At 40.6% G+C, this 16491-nt stretch overlaps 1 protein-coding gene across 1 annotated transcript in view; it reads left to right on the top strand.

The window, feature by feature from the left end:
* The first annotated feature begins 540 nt into the window (after positions 1 to 540).
* PMCA (plasma membrane calcium-transporting ATPase 3) overlaps positions 541 to 16491 on the top strand; it is a 1595457-nt gene continuing 1579506 nt past the window's right edge. Inside the window, exon 1 of the mRNA XM_071662674.1 lies at positions 541 to 694. The gene's annotated coding sequence lies outside the window, so the exon portion shown is untranslated. The remainder of the gene's footprint in view (positions 695 to 16491) is intronic.

Genomic DNA, 16491 nt, shown 5'->3' with positions numbered 1-16491 from the left:
CAGAAAGCATAGAACAGGGTCTACATTACCTTGTTACATTTACGTTAAACAAGCCTACAGGATGCATAAATGTACCCTGTACATAGACACTGAATACTTAGTATAACATTTGTAAAATATTGTTTAGGAAGGAAATCGGAAATTACATAAAATCTTAAATCAATAATCACATTTAAATTTAGGGCGGGAAGATGACGTCAATGTGTTGTTAAGTGTACACTAAACCTCACACTTCATGCCGTGGTCAAATTATTTTCAGGGGCTAGTGATGATTACCCCAAGTGCTAAACTAAATGAATTGTCTTAAATCTAAATTCACAAAAAATTATCTAGTGGAATTAAAGAAAGTGACAGATCCTAAGTCTTCTAAAACTTAACATTTATAATTCTACTTACAATAGTATTTCAGAAAGGAAGAATTGTCATACTTAATCAAATCTATTATTGTGCAATATTTGAATATATAAGATAAACTTACTGTAGAGCTTAGATTTCTAAATTTGTTTCTTGTATTTTACCCGAGACATTAGTATGGACCGGTGTTAGCCCACAGTCCCTGGACTGGATTGAGCCGAGTCGGAGTTGTTTCTAGCAACCTTACCGTGCGGTTATTACAGTTTATTGTGATCATACGCCTTGTGGAACGCAAGCAAGAGGTGATACATTCTCCTTGCTCTCCCTTGCGGCTGAGCAGGTATGTCTATCCGTATATTTTTTTAGTTGTTATGGACAAATTGGGAGATTTCATCCTGTAGCGGCTTAAACAGCTGACATGCAGACGCTTGCAGGCGAGCAGCGACACTTGGGTTGCACCCTCCTCCGCCTCCTCTGGTACTAGGAAGCCAAAGTTTTGGGGATAAAACCTTTTCATTTCATATTTGTAAGTTTCAGAGGAGTTGCATAATTTTCATGTCTTTTTATCAAGTAAACCATTGAAGTCAGGTACGGCGACATGCAAATAATGTTAATATAAACTCTGTCAAAGGGTATAATTTACATTGATGTCAATAATAGTGAAATATCATTGGGTAATATTACAGTTATTATCGTCAGCTACTTAGATTAGCATTGCAATGACTTGAGAAGAAGTCGAAATACTTATTCAACCAATGAGGCCAGTACGTCAGTCAGGTTAGCCCGCCACTGCGGTCCACTAGTTGGCAGAATGATGTATCCTGTTTTTTTTTTTATTTTTTTTTATCTTCATAGATGTACTGTTTATGTTTTTTTGGACCTTTACACAAAAATGAACACACGTTTCATTTAGACCCATAGTTAAGCCCATGAAACTGTAGAATGCCAAGGAACTTGGCACTCTTCTAAGGAAGGTTAGATTAGATTAGCTGAGCTTAACTTAGCCAGTTAACACTTCAAACAAATTCAAGGAAGGTTGAAATCGATGGTAAAGTAGTGTAGATTTTATGTACAAGAAAGTGAAAGATTTAATGTACTGGTTTATCTCTGATAGCTGTGGATATAGAGAATTTTTTTTTACATTGATAGTTTTTGTATTTAAAGAATAATGAAAAAGTTGCAGGCATGATAAAGCTCATATTTTATTCTGATATGTTAGACAAGACAGATCACCTGAAGCTTTGTCCTCCCACAAAGAAATCAAACCTAATGTAATTTTACCTTAGAAAAACATTATGAAAAATTTTCTCAATATGGTAAAAGTGGTAGTGGTTTTGTATATCAGGGAAAGTGGAGTTACTTAATTTTAGAATATATGTAATTTCTCTTGTGATTTAAGAATGTTGACATTCTTTTAGACAAATAGATTCTATCTGTCACCCTGTGATGTCACTCATCAGATGATGATAGTGTCTTTCATCTATAATATTGCAATTAAGGTAAATCCACTGAGCTTTTGGAAACACCTGACATCCTAGCTGGCAAGTGTTATAATTGAAATATACAGTCTATGTACTGTGGCACATCATACTGACTCTTCACCTACATTATGTTATTTAACCCCAGATTTTTCTCTATTTTTATAACCGTCACCATTGGTGCCTTATTTAATGTCATAGAATGAAATATGATAGATTTTTGTTCTGCAGCTTTAAAATATTCTAAGATTTTTGTTCTGCAGCTTTGAAATATTCTTTTAAGCATTACACTTCTCCTGCAAAAGAGACTCACTCTGTATTCAAGCTATTTAGAAATGTAGAGATAAACTGATAAGCAACCACAGTAACTGTATAGGATAGCTTTGCATTGCTGTTAGCAAATGTATTGTTTAGAAACTATGATAATAAATGTCAAGCATATTTAGAGAATTACATTGAACATTTGATATTAGGTGATACGGGATATTTTGATATATTAGGGAAAATCTAGGGTTAATGAATGTAAAAGTAAGACTGTAAACACTTAATAAAACACCAACTGAAGCTCTAGAAATGTTGCTTTACCTAGATAGTATTTGAAATGAAGATCAAAATATCATTTTATTCATCACTTATTGGGGCTCACTTGTCATCTTTTTGTTGGCGTTAATGGTGCATTTCTGTGAGTATTTCTCATAGAATATTGAAGATATACCATGACTCCTAGGGAGGTTAGGTGAGATTCTCATTGATGCACTTTATTTTTTATGTATTAACCTACTTTTACATTAATCTATTCCTGTTTCCCTGATACCTTTACCAAATTTGTTTTAATTGATATTATTCATTATAAAAAAATTTAGTTGGTCAGTCCTCTATCGGTGTTTTTGTAGGTAGTAGTTGGTAGGCAGCCAATGATCAGGAAGGTAAATTATCAGTACTACCTGCCTGGTTATATTTATTGCAAGAAAACCATTCATATGCATTTCTTCTAAATCCATAAAGTATTCCTGTGTTGTCCCTGAACAACAGATTTGTAAAAATAATCAGTAAAATTTCACAAAAGGAGAACCAAAAATAGCTTTAAGGTGATTGATTTTGTTTTACAATGGGAGATACCTTGTGGAAATAAGATCTAGAGTAGTGGACTGTGATTTTGAGAATTTTTCTTTCAAGGTATATACATACTTTGTGCCTCTTTTTAATCTTAATAATATTACAGTGCAATTGATTTTATGCTGGAAATGAGAATTTTATCAGTGAAGAATGATTTGAGGAATTGATTGGTATGCTGTATTCATTGGGTTGATGTGAGAAGGGCTGTGAAGATCAGGGAAGATTTGGGTTAACATAAAAGTATGAGAACATTTTTAGAAAGCAGTAGAGGCTATGAAAACCTCAGTTGACTCTTTGTAGGGGCTGAGGCGCATGATACCTCAGTATTGAATTGTTGATTGCTATGTCCTCTTAGATTTCTAGTTTCTAGCATCAAGTGAATTGCCTTATACAAATATTTTTCAGAATTGGTAGAAATAGATACTTTCCCTGGGTGTCTTTATTTCTGGATGTCAAATCTTCCTTTACTGTAAATAAAACATTATTGCAGTTATTGAAATTCCTACAAATGTGTATTCTGTTATATGGAAAGAGTTGTTAGAATTCTTTGAAAAAATGGTATGAAGTCTAAGGGAGTTGTTAGACAATTTGTTCTTTTAGATATCCAGTTGAACCATGCATGTAGAGTGATTCTAGTATTTAGTGATAGTGTAATGTGTAGTGAATAGAAAAAATTGGGTAGAATTTGAAGCATTGTACAGTATGATGTTAGGTAAGGCTGTAGTGATGAAGGTTATGAATTGTAGAAAAAATGTGGGACTAGTTAGTATGAGTAAATTAAACCCGTGAAATTCAGTAGAACCCAAGAAAATTTCAACTAATCCCCTTTAGATGCCAAGATGTACTGGAGAAAAATACCAGCATTAAGTAGTCTGCTTCGTACCACATTGGTTGGGGGCTTGTAGGGAGGCTGAGTGGTTTTATGAATGGCCATTCAATCTGCTATCTGTTTGTTGATGGTCATCAGCAGTTGGTGTGATCCTCTGTTGTGTATGTTAGGTATATTTCAGCTAGATTAATGAAAATTATTTGCTGCTACTGGAAAGGTTGGGGAAGATATGTTCAGTTAATTTTCAACAAGTGTTTCACCCATGCTTATAATAATCAATCTCACATTTCCCCAGGTAGGCATAATCGTCACAATTATAGTCAATGGAGAATGAAGAATAGTGCTCCAAATCATATTCTACAACTAATGTTTTCTAAAATTCTATACTATAGTTGCACCCATACAATACCTTCAGTTTTTTCGTAGCAAGTTTTGTGATGCTCATTTTGTGAGGATTCCAGGATAGAATAGATAATAAGGTCACAGCATTTTAATGTGATTGCAAAGTTGAATTTTGAGGTTTGGAATTTAGTAGTGGGAAATTAATGATATTTATTTATTTTTTTTTTTATTATTTTGCTTTGTCGCTGTTTCCCGCGTTAGCGAGGTAGCGCAAGGAAACAGACGAAAGAATGGCCCAACCCGCCCACATACACATATATATACATACACGTCCACACACGCAAATATACATACCTATACATCTCAATGTACACATATATATACACACACAGATATATACATATATACACATGTACATAATTCATACTGTCTGCCTTTATTTGTTCCCATCGCCACCCCGCCACACAAGGAATAACAACCCCTCCCCCCTCATGTGTGCGAGGTAGCGCTAGGAAAAGACACCAAAGGCCCCATTCATTCACACTCAGTCTCTAGCTGCCATGTAATAATGCACTGAAAATTCAGCTCCCTTTCCACATCCAGGCCCCACAGAACTTTCCATGGTTTACCCCAGACGCTTCACATGCCCTGGTTCAATCCATGGACAGCATGTCAACCCCGGTATATCACATCGATCCAATTCACTCTATTCCTTGCACGCCTTTCACCCGCCTGCATGTTCAGGCCCCGATCAATCATAATCTTTTTCACTCCATCTTTCCACCTCCAATTTGGTCTCCCACTTCTCCTCGTTCCCTCCACCTCTGACACATATATCCTCTTTGTCAATCTTTCCTCACTCATTCTCTCCATGTGACCAAACCATTTCAAAACACCCACTTCTGCTCTCTCAACCACACTTTTTATTTCCACACATCTCTCTTACCCTATTATTACTTACTCGATCAAACCAGCTCACACCACATATTGTCCTCAAACATCTCATTTCCAGCACATCCACCCTCCTGTGCACAACTCTGTCCATAGCCCACGCCTCGCAACCATATAACATTGTTGGAACCACTATTCCTTCAAACATACCGATTTTTGCTTTCCGAGATAATGTTCTCGACTTCCAAACATTCTTCAATGCTCCCAGAATTTTTGCTCCCTCCCCCACCCTATGATTCAATTCCGCTTCCATGGTTCCATCCGCTGCCAGATCCACTCCCAGATATCTAAAACACTTTACTTCCTCCAGTTTTTCTCCATTCAAACTTACCTCCCAGTTGACTTGACCCTCAACCCTACTGTACCTAATAACCTTGCTCTTATTCACATTTACTCTTAACTTTCTTCTTTCACACACTTTACCAAATTCAATCACCAGCTTCTGCAGTTTCTTACATGAATCAGCCACCAGCACTGTATCATCAGCGAACAACAACTGACTCACTTCCCAAGCTCTCTCATACACAATAGACTGCATACTTGCCCCTCTTTCCAAAACTCTTGCATTCACCTCCCTAACAACCCCATCCAGAAACAAATTAAACAACCATGGAGACATCACACACCCCTGCCACAAACCTACATTCACTGAGAACCAATCACTTTCCTCTCTTCCTACACGTACACATGCCTTACATCCTCGATAAAAACTTTTCACTGCTGCTAACAACTTGCCTCCCACACCATAAATTCTTAAAACCTTCAACAGAGCATCTCTATCAACTCTATCATATGCCTTCTCCAGATCCATAAATGCTACATACAAATCCATTTGTTTTTCTAAGTATTTCTCACATACATTCTTCAAAGCAAACACCTGATCCACACATATTCTACCACTTCTGAAACCACACTGCTCTTCTCCAGTCTGATGCTCTGTACATGCCTTTACCCTCTCAATCAGTGCCCTCCCATATAATTTACCAGGAATACTCAACAAACTTATACCTCTGTAATTTGAGCACTCACTCTTATCCCCTTTGCCTTTGTACAATGGCACTATGCAAGCATTCCGCCAATCCTCAGGCACCTCACCATGAATCATACATACATTAGATAACCTTACCAACCAGTCAACAATACAGTCACCCCCTTTTTTAATAAATTCCACTGCAATGTACCATCCAAACCTGCTGCCTTGCCGGCTTTCATCTTCCGTAAAGCTTTTACTACCTCTTCTCTACTTATCAAATCATCTTCCCTAACCCTCTCACTTCGCACACCACCTCGACCAAAACACCCTATATCTGCCACTCTATCATCAAACACATTCAACAAACCTTCAAAATACTCACTCCATCTCCTTCTCACATCACCACTACTTGTTATCACCTCCCCATTAGCCCCCTTCACTGGAGTTCCCATTTGCTCCCTTATCTTATGCACTTTATTTACCTCCTTCCAAAACATCTTTTTATTCTCCCTGAAATATTTATTCTCCCTGAAATTTAATGATACTCTCTCTCCCCAACTCTCATTTGCCCTCTTTTTCACCTCTTGCACCTTTCTCTTGTTCTCCTGCCTCTTTCTTTCATACATCTCCCACTCATTTGCATCTTTTCCCAGCAAAAATCGTCCAAATGCCTCTCTCTTCTCTTTCACTAATAATCTTACTTCTTCATCCCACCACTCACTGCCCTTTCTAATCTGCCCACCTCCCACGCTTCTCATGCCACAAGCATCTTTTTCGCAAGCCATCACTGCTTCCCTAAATACATCCCATTCCTCCCCCACTCCCCTTACGTCCTTTGTTCTCATCTTTTTCCATTCTGTACTCAGTCTCTCCTGGTACTTCCTCACACAAGTCTCCTTCCCAAGCTCACTTACTCTCACCACTCTCTTCACCCCAACATTCTCTCTTCTTTTCTGAAAACCACTACAAATCTTCACCTTTGCCTCCACAAGATAATGATCAGACATCCCATCAGTTGCACCTCTCAGCACATTAACATCCAAAAGTCTTTCGTGCGTCTATCAATTAACGCGTAATCCAATAACGCTCTCTGGCCATCTCTCCTACTTACATACGTATGCTTATGTATATCTCGCTTTTTAAACCAGGTATTCCCAATCACCAGTCCTTTTTCAGCACATAAATCTACAAGCTCTTCACCATTTCCATTTACAGCACTGAACACCCCATGTATACCAATTATTCCCTCAACTGCCACATTACTCACCTTTGCATTCAAATCACATATCACTATAACCGGGTCTTATGCATCAAAACCACTAACACACTCATTCAGCTGCTCCCAAAACACTTGCCTCTCATGGTCTTTCTTCTCATGCCCAGGTGCATAAGCACCAATAATCACGCATCTCTCCATCAGCTTTCAGTTTTACCCATGTCAATCTAGAGTTTACTTTCTTACACTCTATTACATACTCCCACAACTCCTGTTTCAGGAGTAGTGCTACTCCTTCCCTTGCTCTTGTCCTCTCACTAACCCCTGACTTTACTCCCAAGACATTCCCAAACCACTCTTCCCCTTTACCCTTGAGCTTCGTTTCACTTAGAGCGAAAACATCCAGGTTCCTTTCCTCAAACATACTACCTATCTCTCCTTTTTTCTCATCTTGGTTACATCCACACACATTTAGACACCCCAATCTGAGGCTTCGAGGAGGATGAGCACTCCCCGCGTGACTCCTTCTTCTGTTTCCCCTTTTAGAAAGTCAAAATACAAGGAGGGGAGAGTTTCTGGCCCCCCGCTCCCGTCCCCTTTAGTCGCCTTCTACGACACGTGAGGAATGTGTGGGAAGTATTCTTTCTCCCCTATCCCCAGGGATATATATATATATATATATATATATATATATATATATATATTGTTTTTCTTTCTTTCTTTCATACTATTCGCCACTTCCCGTGTTAGCGAGGTAGCGTTAAGAACAGAGGACTGGGCCTTTGAGGGAATATCCTCACCTGGCCCCCTTCTCTGTTCCTTCTTTTAGAAAATTGAAAAAAAACGAGAGGGGAGGATTTCCAGCCCCCCGCTCCCTCCCCTTTTAGTCGCCTTCTACGACACGCATGGATTACGTGGGAAGTATTCTTTCTCCCCTATCCCCAGGGATATATTATGTCTATATTTATTTATTTATTTATTACACTTTGTTGCTGTCTCCCGTGGTCTATATTTATTTATTTATTTATTACACTTTGTTGCTGTCTCCCGCAGTAGCTAGGTAGTGCAAGGAAACAGACGAAAGGATGGCCCAGCCCACCCACATACACATGTATATACATATCCACACATGCACATATATATATATATATATACCTATACATTTTAACGTATACATATATATACATACACGGATATATACATATGTACACATGTACATAATTCTTACTTGCTGCCTTCATTCATTCCCGTCGCCACCCCGCCACACATGAAATGACAACCCCCTCCCCCTGCATGCATGTAAGGTAGCGCTAGGAAAAGACAACAAAGGTCACATTCGTTCTCACTCGGTCTCTAGCTGTCATGTATAATGCACCGAAACCACAGTTCCCTTTCCACATCCAGGCCCCACAAACTTTCCATGGTTTACCCCAGATGCTTCTCATGCCTTGGTTCAATTCATTGACAGCATGTCCACCCTGGTATACCACATTGTTCCACTTCACTTTATTCCTTGCATGCCTTTCGCCCTCCTGCATGTTCAGGCCCCGATTGTTCAAAATCTTTTCACTCCATCTTTCCACCTCCAATTTGATCTCCCACTTCTCGTTCCCTCCAACTCTGACACATATATACTCTTTGTCAATCTTTCCTCACTCATTCTCTCCATGTGACCAAAACCATTTCAAAACACCCTCTTCTGCTTTCTCAACCACACTCTTTTTATTACCACACATCTATCTTACCCTTTCATTACTTACTCAGTCAAACCACCTCACACCACATATTGTCCTCAAACATCTCATTTCCAACACATCCACCCACCTCACACCACATATTGTCCTCAAACATCTCATTTCCAACACATCCACCCTCCTCCGCACAACTCTATCTGTAGCCCACGCCTCGCAACCATATAACATTGTTGGAACGATAATTCCTTCAAACATCCCCATTTTTGCTTTCCGAGATAATATTCTCGCCTTCCACACATTTTTCAACGCTCCCAGAACTTTTACCCCCTCCTACACCCTGTGACTCACTTCCGCTTCCATGGTTCCATCTGCTGCCAAATCCACTCCCAGATATCTAAAACACTTCACTTCCTCCAGTTTTTCTCCATTCAAACTTACCTCCCAGTTGACTTGTCCCTCAACCCTACTGTACCTAATAACCTTGCTCTTATTCACATTTACTCTCGGCTTTCTTCTTTCACTCACTTTACCGAACTCAGTCACAAGCTTCTGCAGTTTCTTAGCTGAATCAGCCACCAGCACTGTATCATCAGCAAACAACAGTTGACTCACTTCCCAATCTCTCATCCACAACAGACTGCATACTTGCCTCTCTTTCCAAAACTCTTAGATTCACCTCCCCAACAACCCCATCCATAAACAAATTAAACAACCATGGAGACATCATGCACCCTTGCCGCAAACCTACATTCACTGAGAACCAATCACTTTCCTCTCTTCCTACTCATACACATGCCTTACATCCTCAATAGAAACTTTTCACTGCTTCTAACAACTTGCCTTCCACACAATATATTCTCAATAACTTCCACAGAGCATCTCTATCAACTCTATCATATGCCTTCTCCAGATCCATATATGCTACATACAAATTTATTTGCTTTTCTAAGTATTTCTCTCATACATTCTTCAAAACTAACACCTGACCCACACATCCCCTACCACTTCTGAAACCACTCTGCTCTTCCCCAATCTAATGCTCTGTACATGCTTTCACCCTCTCAATCAATACCCTCCCATATGAGTTCCCAGGAATACTCAACAAACTTATACCTCTGTAATTTGAGCACTCACCTTTATCCCCTTTGCCTTTGTACATTGGCACTATGCACGCATTCTGCCAATCCTCAGGCACCTCACCATGAGTCATACATACATTAGATATCCTTACCAACCAGTCAATGACACAGTAACCCCCTTTTTTAATAAATTCCACTGCTGTACCATCCAAACCCGCTGCCTTGCCAGCTTTCAACTTTTGCAAAGCTTTTACTACCTCTTTGTTTGCCAAATCATTCTCCCTAACCCTCTCACTTCGCACATCACCTCGACCAAAACACCCTATATCTGCCACTCTGTCATCTAAAACATTCAACAAACCTTCAAAATACTCACTCCATCTCCTTCTCTCTTCACCACTACTTGTTATCACCTCCCCATTAGCTCCCTTCACCGATATTCCCATTTGTTCTCTTGTCTTATGCACTTTATTTACCTCCTTCCAAAACATCTTTTTATTCTCCCTAAAATTTAATGATACTCTCTCACCCCAACTCTCATTTGCCCTCTTTTTCACCTCTTGCACCTTTCTCTTGACCTCCTGCCTCTTTCTTTTATACATCTCCCACTCATTTGTATTATTTCCCTGCAAAGATTGTCCAAATGCCTCTCTTCTCTTTCTCTAATAATCTTAATTCTACATCCCACCACTCACTACCCTTTCTAATCTGCCCACCTCCCACGCTTCTCATGCCACTAGCATCTTTTGCGTAAGCCATCACTGCTTCCCTAAATACATCCCATTCCTCCCCCACTCCCCTTACGTCCTTTGCTCTCCCCTTTTTCCATTCTGCACTCAATCTCTTTTGATACTTCCTCACTCAAGTCTCCTTCCCAAGCTCACTTACTCTCACCACTCTCTTCACTCCAACATTCTTCTTTTCTGAAAACCTCTACAAATCTTCACTTTAGCCTCCACAAGATAATGATCAGACATCCCTCCAGTTGCACCTCTCAGCACATTAACATCCAAAAGTCTCTCTTTTGCGCACCTATCAATTAACATGTAATCCAGTAACACGCTCTGGCCACATCTCCTACTTACATACATATAGTTATGTATATATCTCTTTTTGAACCAGGTATTCCCAATCACCAGTCTTTTTTCAGCACACAAATCTACAAGCTCTTCATCATTTCCATTTACAACACTAAACACCCCATTTACACCAGTTATTCCCTCAACTGCCACATTACTCACCTTTGCATTCAAATCACCCATCACTATAACCTGGTCTCGTGCATCAAAACTAGAAACACACTCACTCATCTGCTCCCAAAACACTTGCCTCTCATGATCTTTCTTCTCATGCCCAGGTGCATGTGCATGAATAGTATATATATATATATATATATATGTATGTGTATATATATATATATATATATATTAGGGAGGTAAATGCAAGAGTTTTGGAAAGAGGGGCAAGTATGAAGTCTGTTGGGGATGAGAGAGCTTGGGAAGTGAGTCAGTTGTTGTTCGCTGATGATACAGCGCTGGTGGCTGATTCATATGAGAAACTGCAGAAGCTGGTGACTGAGTTTGGTAAAGTGTGTGGAAGAAGAAAGTTAAGAGTAAATGTGAATAAGAGCAAGGTTATTAGGTACAGTAGGGTTGAGGGTCAAGTCAATTAGGAGGTGAGTTTGAATGGAGAAAAACTGGAGGAAGTGAAGTGTTTTAGATATCTGGGAGTGGATCTGGCAGCGGATGGAACCATGGAAGCGGAAGTGGATCATAGGGTGGGGGAGGGGGCGAAAATTCTGGGGGCCTTGAAGAATGTGTGGAAGTCGAGAACATTATCTCGGAAAGCAAAAATGGGTATGTTTGAAGGAATAGTGGTTCCAACAATGTTGTATGGTTGCGAGGCGTGGGCTATGGATAGAGTTGTGCGCAGGAGGATGGATGTGCTGGAAATGAGATGTTTGAGGACAATGTGTGGTGTGAGGTGGTTTGATCGAGTGAGTAACGTAAGGGTAAGAGAGATGTGTGGAAATAAAAAGAGCGTGGTTGAGAGAGCAGAAGAGGGTGTTTTGAAGTGGTTTGGGCACATGGAGAGAATGAGTGAGGAAAGATTGACCAAGAGGATATATGTGTCGGAGGTGGAGGGAACGAGGAGAAGAGGGAGACCAAATTGGAGGTGGAAAGATGGAGTGAAAAAGATTTTGTGTGATCGGGGCCTGAACATGCAGGAGGGTGAAAGGAGGGCAAGGAATAGAGTGAATTGGAGCGATGTGGTGTACCGGGGTTGACGTGCTGTCAGTGGATTGAATCAAGGCATGTGAAGCGTCTGGGGTAAACCATGGAAAGCTGTGTAGGTATGTATATTTGCGTGTGTGGACGTATGTATATACATGTGTATGGGGGGGGGTTGGGCCATTTCTTTCGTCTGTTTCCTTGCGCTACCTCGCAAACGCGGGAGACAGCGACAAAGTATAAAAAAAAAATAAAATATATATATATTGGAGGTGGAGGGATGGACTGAAGGGGATTTTGTGTGATCGGGGCCTGAACATGCGGGAGGGTGAAAGGAGGGCAAGGAATAGAGTGAATTGGAGCGATGTGGTATACCGGGGTTGACGTGCTGTCAGTGGATTGAATCAAGGCATGTGAAGCATCTGGGGTAAACCATGGAAAGCTGTGTAGGTATGTATATTTGCGTGTGTGGACGTATGTATATACATGTGTATGGGGGGGGTTGGGCCATTTCTTTCGTCTGTTTCCTTGCGCTACCTCGCAAACGCGGGAGACAGCGACAAAGTATAAAAAAAAAAAAAATATATATATATATATATATATATATATATATATATATATATATATATATATATATATATCAAACTATTCGCCATTTCCTGCGTTAGCAAGGTAGCGTTAAGAACAGAGGACTGGGCCTTTGAGGGATTATCCTCACCTGACCCCCTTCTCTGTTCCTTCTTTTGGGAAAAAAACAAAACAAGAGGGGAGGATTTCCAGCCCCCCGCTCCCTCCCCTTTTAGTTGCCTTCTACGACACGCAGGGAATACGTGGGAAGTATTCTTTCTCCTCTATCCCCAGGGATAATATTTATATAGATATAGATATATATTTTATTCATTTATTATACTTTGTCGCTGTCTCCCACATTAGCGAGGTAGCGCAAGGAAACAGATGAAAGAATGGCCCAACCCACCCACGTACCACATACACATGTGTATACATACACGTCCACACATGCACATATACATACCTATACATCTCAACGTAAACATATATATACACACACAGACATATACATATATACACATGTACATGATTCATGCTGTCTGCCCCTATTCATTCCCGTTGCTAACCCGCCACACATGAAATGACAACCCCCTCCCCCCTACATGTGCGCGAGGTAGCACTAGGAAAAGACAACAAAGGCCACATTCGTTCACATTCAGTCTCTCGCTGTCATGTATAATGCACAGAAACTACATCTCCCTTTCCACATCCAGGCCCCACAAAACTTTCCATGGTTTACCCCCAGACGCTTTACAAGCCCTGGTTCCATCCATTGACAGCACGTCGACCCCGGTATACCAGATTGTTCCAATTCACTCTATTCCTTGCACGCCTTTCACACTCCCCATGTTCAGGACCCGATCACTCAAAATCTTTTCCATTCCATCTTTCCACCTCCAATTTGGTCTCCCACTTCTCCTTGTTCCCTCCACCTCTGACACATATATCCTCTTTGTCAATCTTTCCTCACTCATTCACTCCATGTGACCAAAACATTTCAAAACACCCTCTTCTGCTCTCTCAACCACACTCTTTTTATTACCACACATCTCGTACCCTTTCATTACTTACTCGATCAAACCACGTCACACCACATATTGTCCTCGAACATCTCATTTCCAGCACATCCACCCTCCTCCGTACAACTCTATAGCCCACGCCTCGCAACCATATAACATTGTCGGAACCACTGTTCCTTCAAACATACCCAGATTTGCTTTCCAAGATAACTTCCTCGCCTTCCACACATTCCTCAACTCTCCCAGAACTTTTGCCCCCCTCCCCCACCCTATGACTCATTTCCGCTTTCATGGTTCCATCCGCTGCCAAATCCACTCCCAGATATCTAAAAACTTCACTTCCTCCAGTTTTTCTCCATTCAAAGCTACCTCCCAATTGATTTGTCCCTCAACCATACTGTACCTAATAACCTTGCTCCTATTCACACTTACCCTCAGCTTTCTTCTTTCACACACTTTACCAAACTCAGTCACCGGCTTCTGCAATATCTTACCCAAAGCAGCCACCATTGCTGTATCATCAGCGAACAACAACTGACTCACTTCCCAAGATCTCTCATCCACAACAGACTGCATACTTGCCCCTTTCTCCAAAACTCTTACATTCACCTCCCTGACAACCCCATCCATAAACAAATTAAACAACCATGGAGACATCACACACCCCTGCTGCAAACCAACATTCACTTGGAACAAATCACTTTCCTCTCTTCCTACTCGTACACTTGCCTTACATCCTCGATAAAAACTTTTCACTGCTTCTAACAACTTGCCTCCCACACCATGTATTCTTAATACCTTCCACACTATATATATATATATATATATATATATATATATATATTTTTTTTTTTTTTTTTTTTTTTTTATACTTTGTCGCTGTCTCCCGCGTCTGCGAGGTAGCGCAAGGAAACAGACGAAAGAAATGGCCCAACCCCCCCCCCCCCCCATACACATGTACATACACATGTCCACACACGTGTATACATACCTACACAGCTTTCCATGGTCCACCCCAGACGCCTCACATGCCTTGATTCACTCCACTGACAGCACGTCAACCCCTGTATACCACATCGCTCCAATTCACTCTATTCCTTGCCCTCCTTACACCCTCCTGCATGTTCAGACCCCGATCACACAAAATCTTTTTCACTCCATCTTTCCACCTCCAATTTGGTCTCCCTCTTCTCCTCGTTCCCTCCACCTCCGACACATATATCCTCTTGGTCAATCTTTCCTCACTCATTCTCTCCATGTGCCCAAACCATTTCAAAACACCCTCTTCTGCTCTCTCAACCACGCTCTTTTTATTTCCACACATCTCTCTTACCCTTACGTTACTTACTCGATCAAACCACCTCACACCACACATTGTCCTCAAACATCTCATTTCCAGCACATCCATCCTCCTGCGCACAACTCTATCCATAGCCCACGCCTCGCAACCATACAACATTGTTGGAACCACTATTCCTTCAAACATACCCATTTTTGTTTTCCGAGATAATGTTCTCGACTTCCACACATTTTTCAAGGCTCCCAAAATTTTCGCCCCCTCCCCCACCCTATGATCCACTTCCGCTTCCATGGTTCCATCCGCTGACAGATCCACTCCCAGATATCTAAAACACTTTTTTTTTTTTTTAAACTATTCGCCATTTCCCGCATTAGCGAGGTAGCGTTAAGAACAGAGGAATGGGCCTTTGAGGGAATACCCTCACCTGGCCCAATTCTCTGTTCCTTCTTTTGGAAAATTAGAAAAAAAAAAGAAAAAAAAAAACGAGAGGGGAGGATTTCTAGCCCCCCGCTCCCTCCCCTTTTAGTCGCCTTCTACGACACGCAGGGAATACGTGGGAAGTATTCTTAATCCCCTATCCCCAGGGATAATATGTATATATATATATATATATATATATATATATATATATATATATATATATATATATATATATATATGTATACATATATATATATATATATATATATATATATATATATATATATATATATATATATATATAGTTGTGTGGAGGAGGGTGGATGTGCTGGAAATGAGATGTTTGAGGATGATATGTGGTGTGAGCTGGTTTGATCAAGTAAGTAATAATAGGGTAAGAGAGATGTGTGGAATTAAAAAGAGTGTGATTGAGAGAGCAGAGGAGGGTATTTTGAAATGGTTTGGTCACGTGGAGAGAATGAGCGAGGAAAGATTGACCAAGAGGATATATGAGTGAGAGGTGGAGGGAACGAGAAGTGGGAGACCAAATTGGAGGTGAAAAGATGGAGTGAAAAAGATTTTGTGTGATCGGGGCCTGAACATACAGGAGGGTGAAAGGCGTGCAAGGAATAGAGTGAATTGGAACAATCTGGTATACCGGGGTCGATGTGCTGTCAATGGATTGAACCAGGGCATGCGAAGCGTTTGGGGTAAACCATGGAAAGTTCTGTGGGGCCTGGATTTGGAAAGGGAGCTGTGGTTTCAGTACATTATACGTGATAGCTAGAGACAGTGTGAACGAACGTGGCCTTTGTTGTCTTTTGCTAGTATTGCCTCGCACACGTGCGGGGGGAGGGGGTTGTTATTTCATGTGTGGCAAGGTGGCGATGGGAATGAATAAAGGCAGACAGTATGAATT

The sequence above is a fragment of the Panulirus ornatus genome, chromosome 6 (genome assembly GCF_036320965.1).
Source record: "Panulirus ornatus isolate Po-2019 chromosome 6, ASM3632096v1, whole genome shotgun sequence".
Lineage (NCBI taxonomy): Eukaryota > Metazoa > Arthropoda > Malacostraca > Decapoda > Palinuridae > Panulirus > Panulirus ornatus.
Note: the sequence above shows the minus strand (reverse complement) of the source record. Positions and strands in the feature narration are given on the sequence as shown.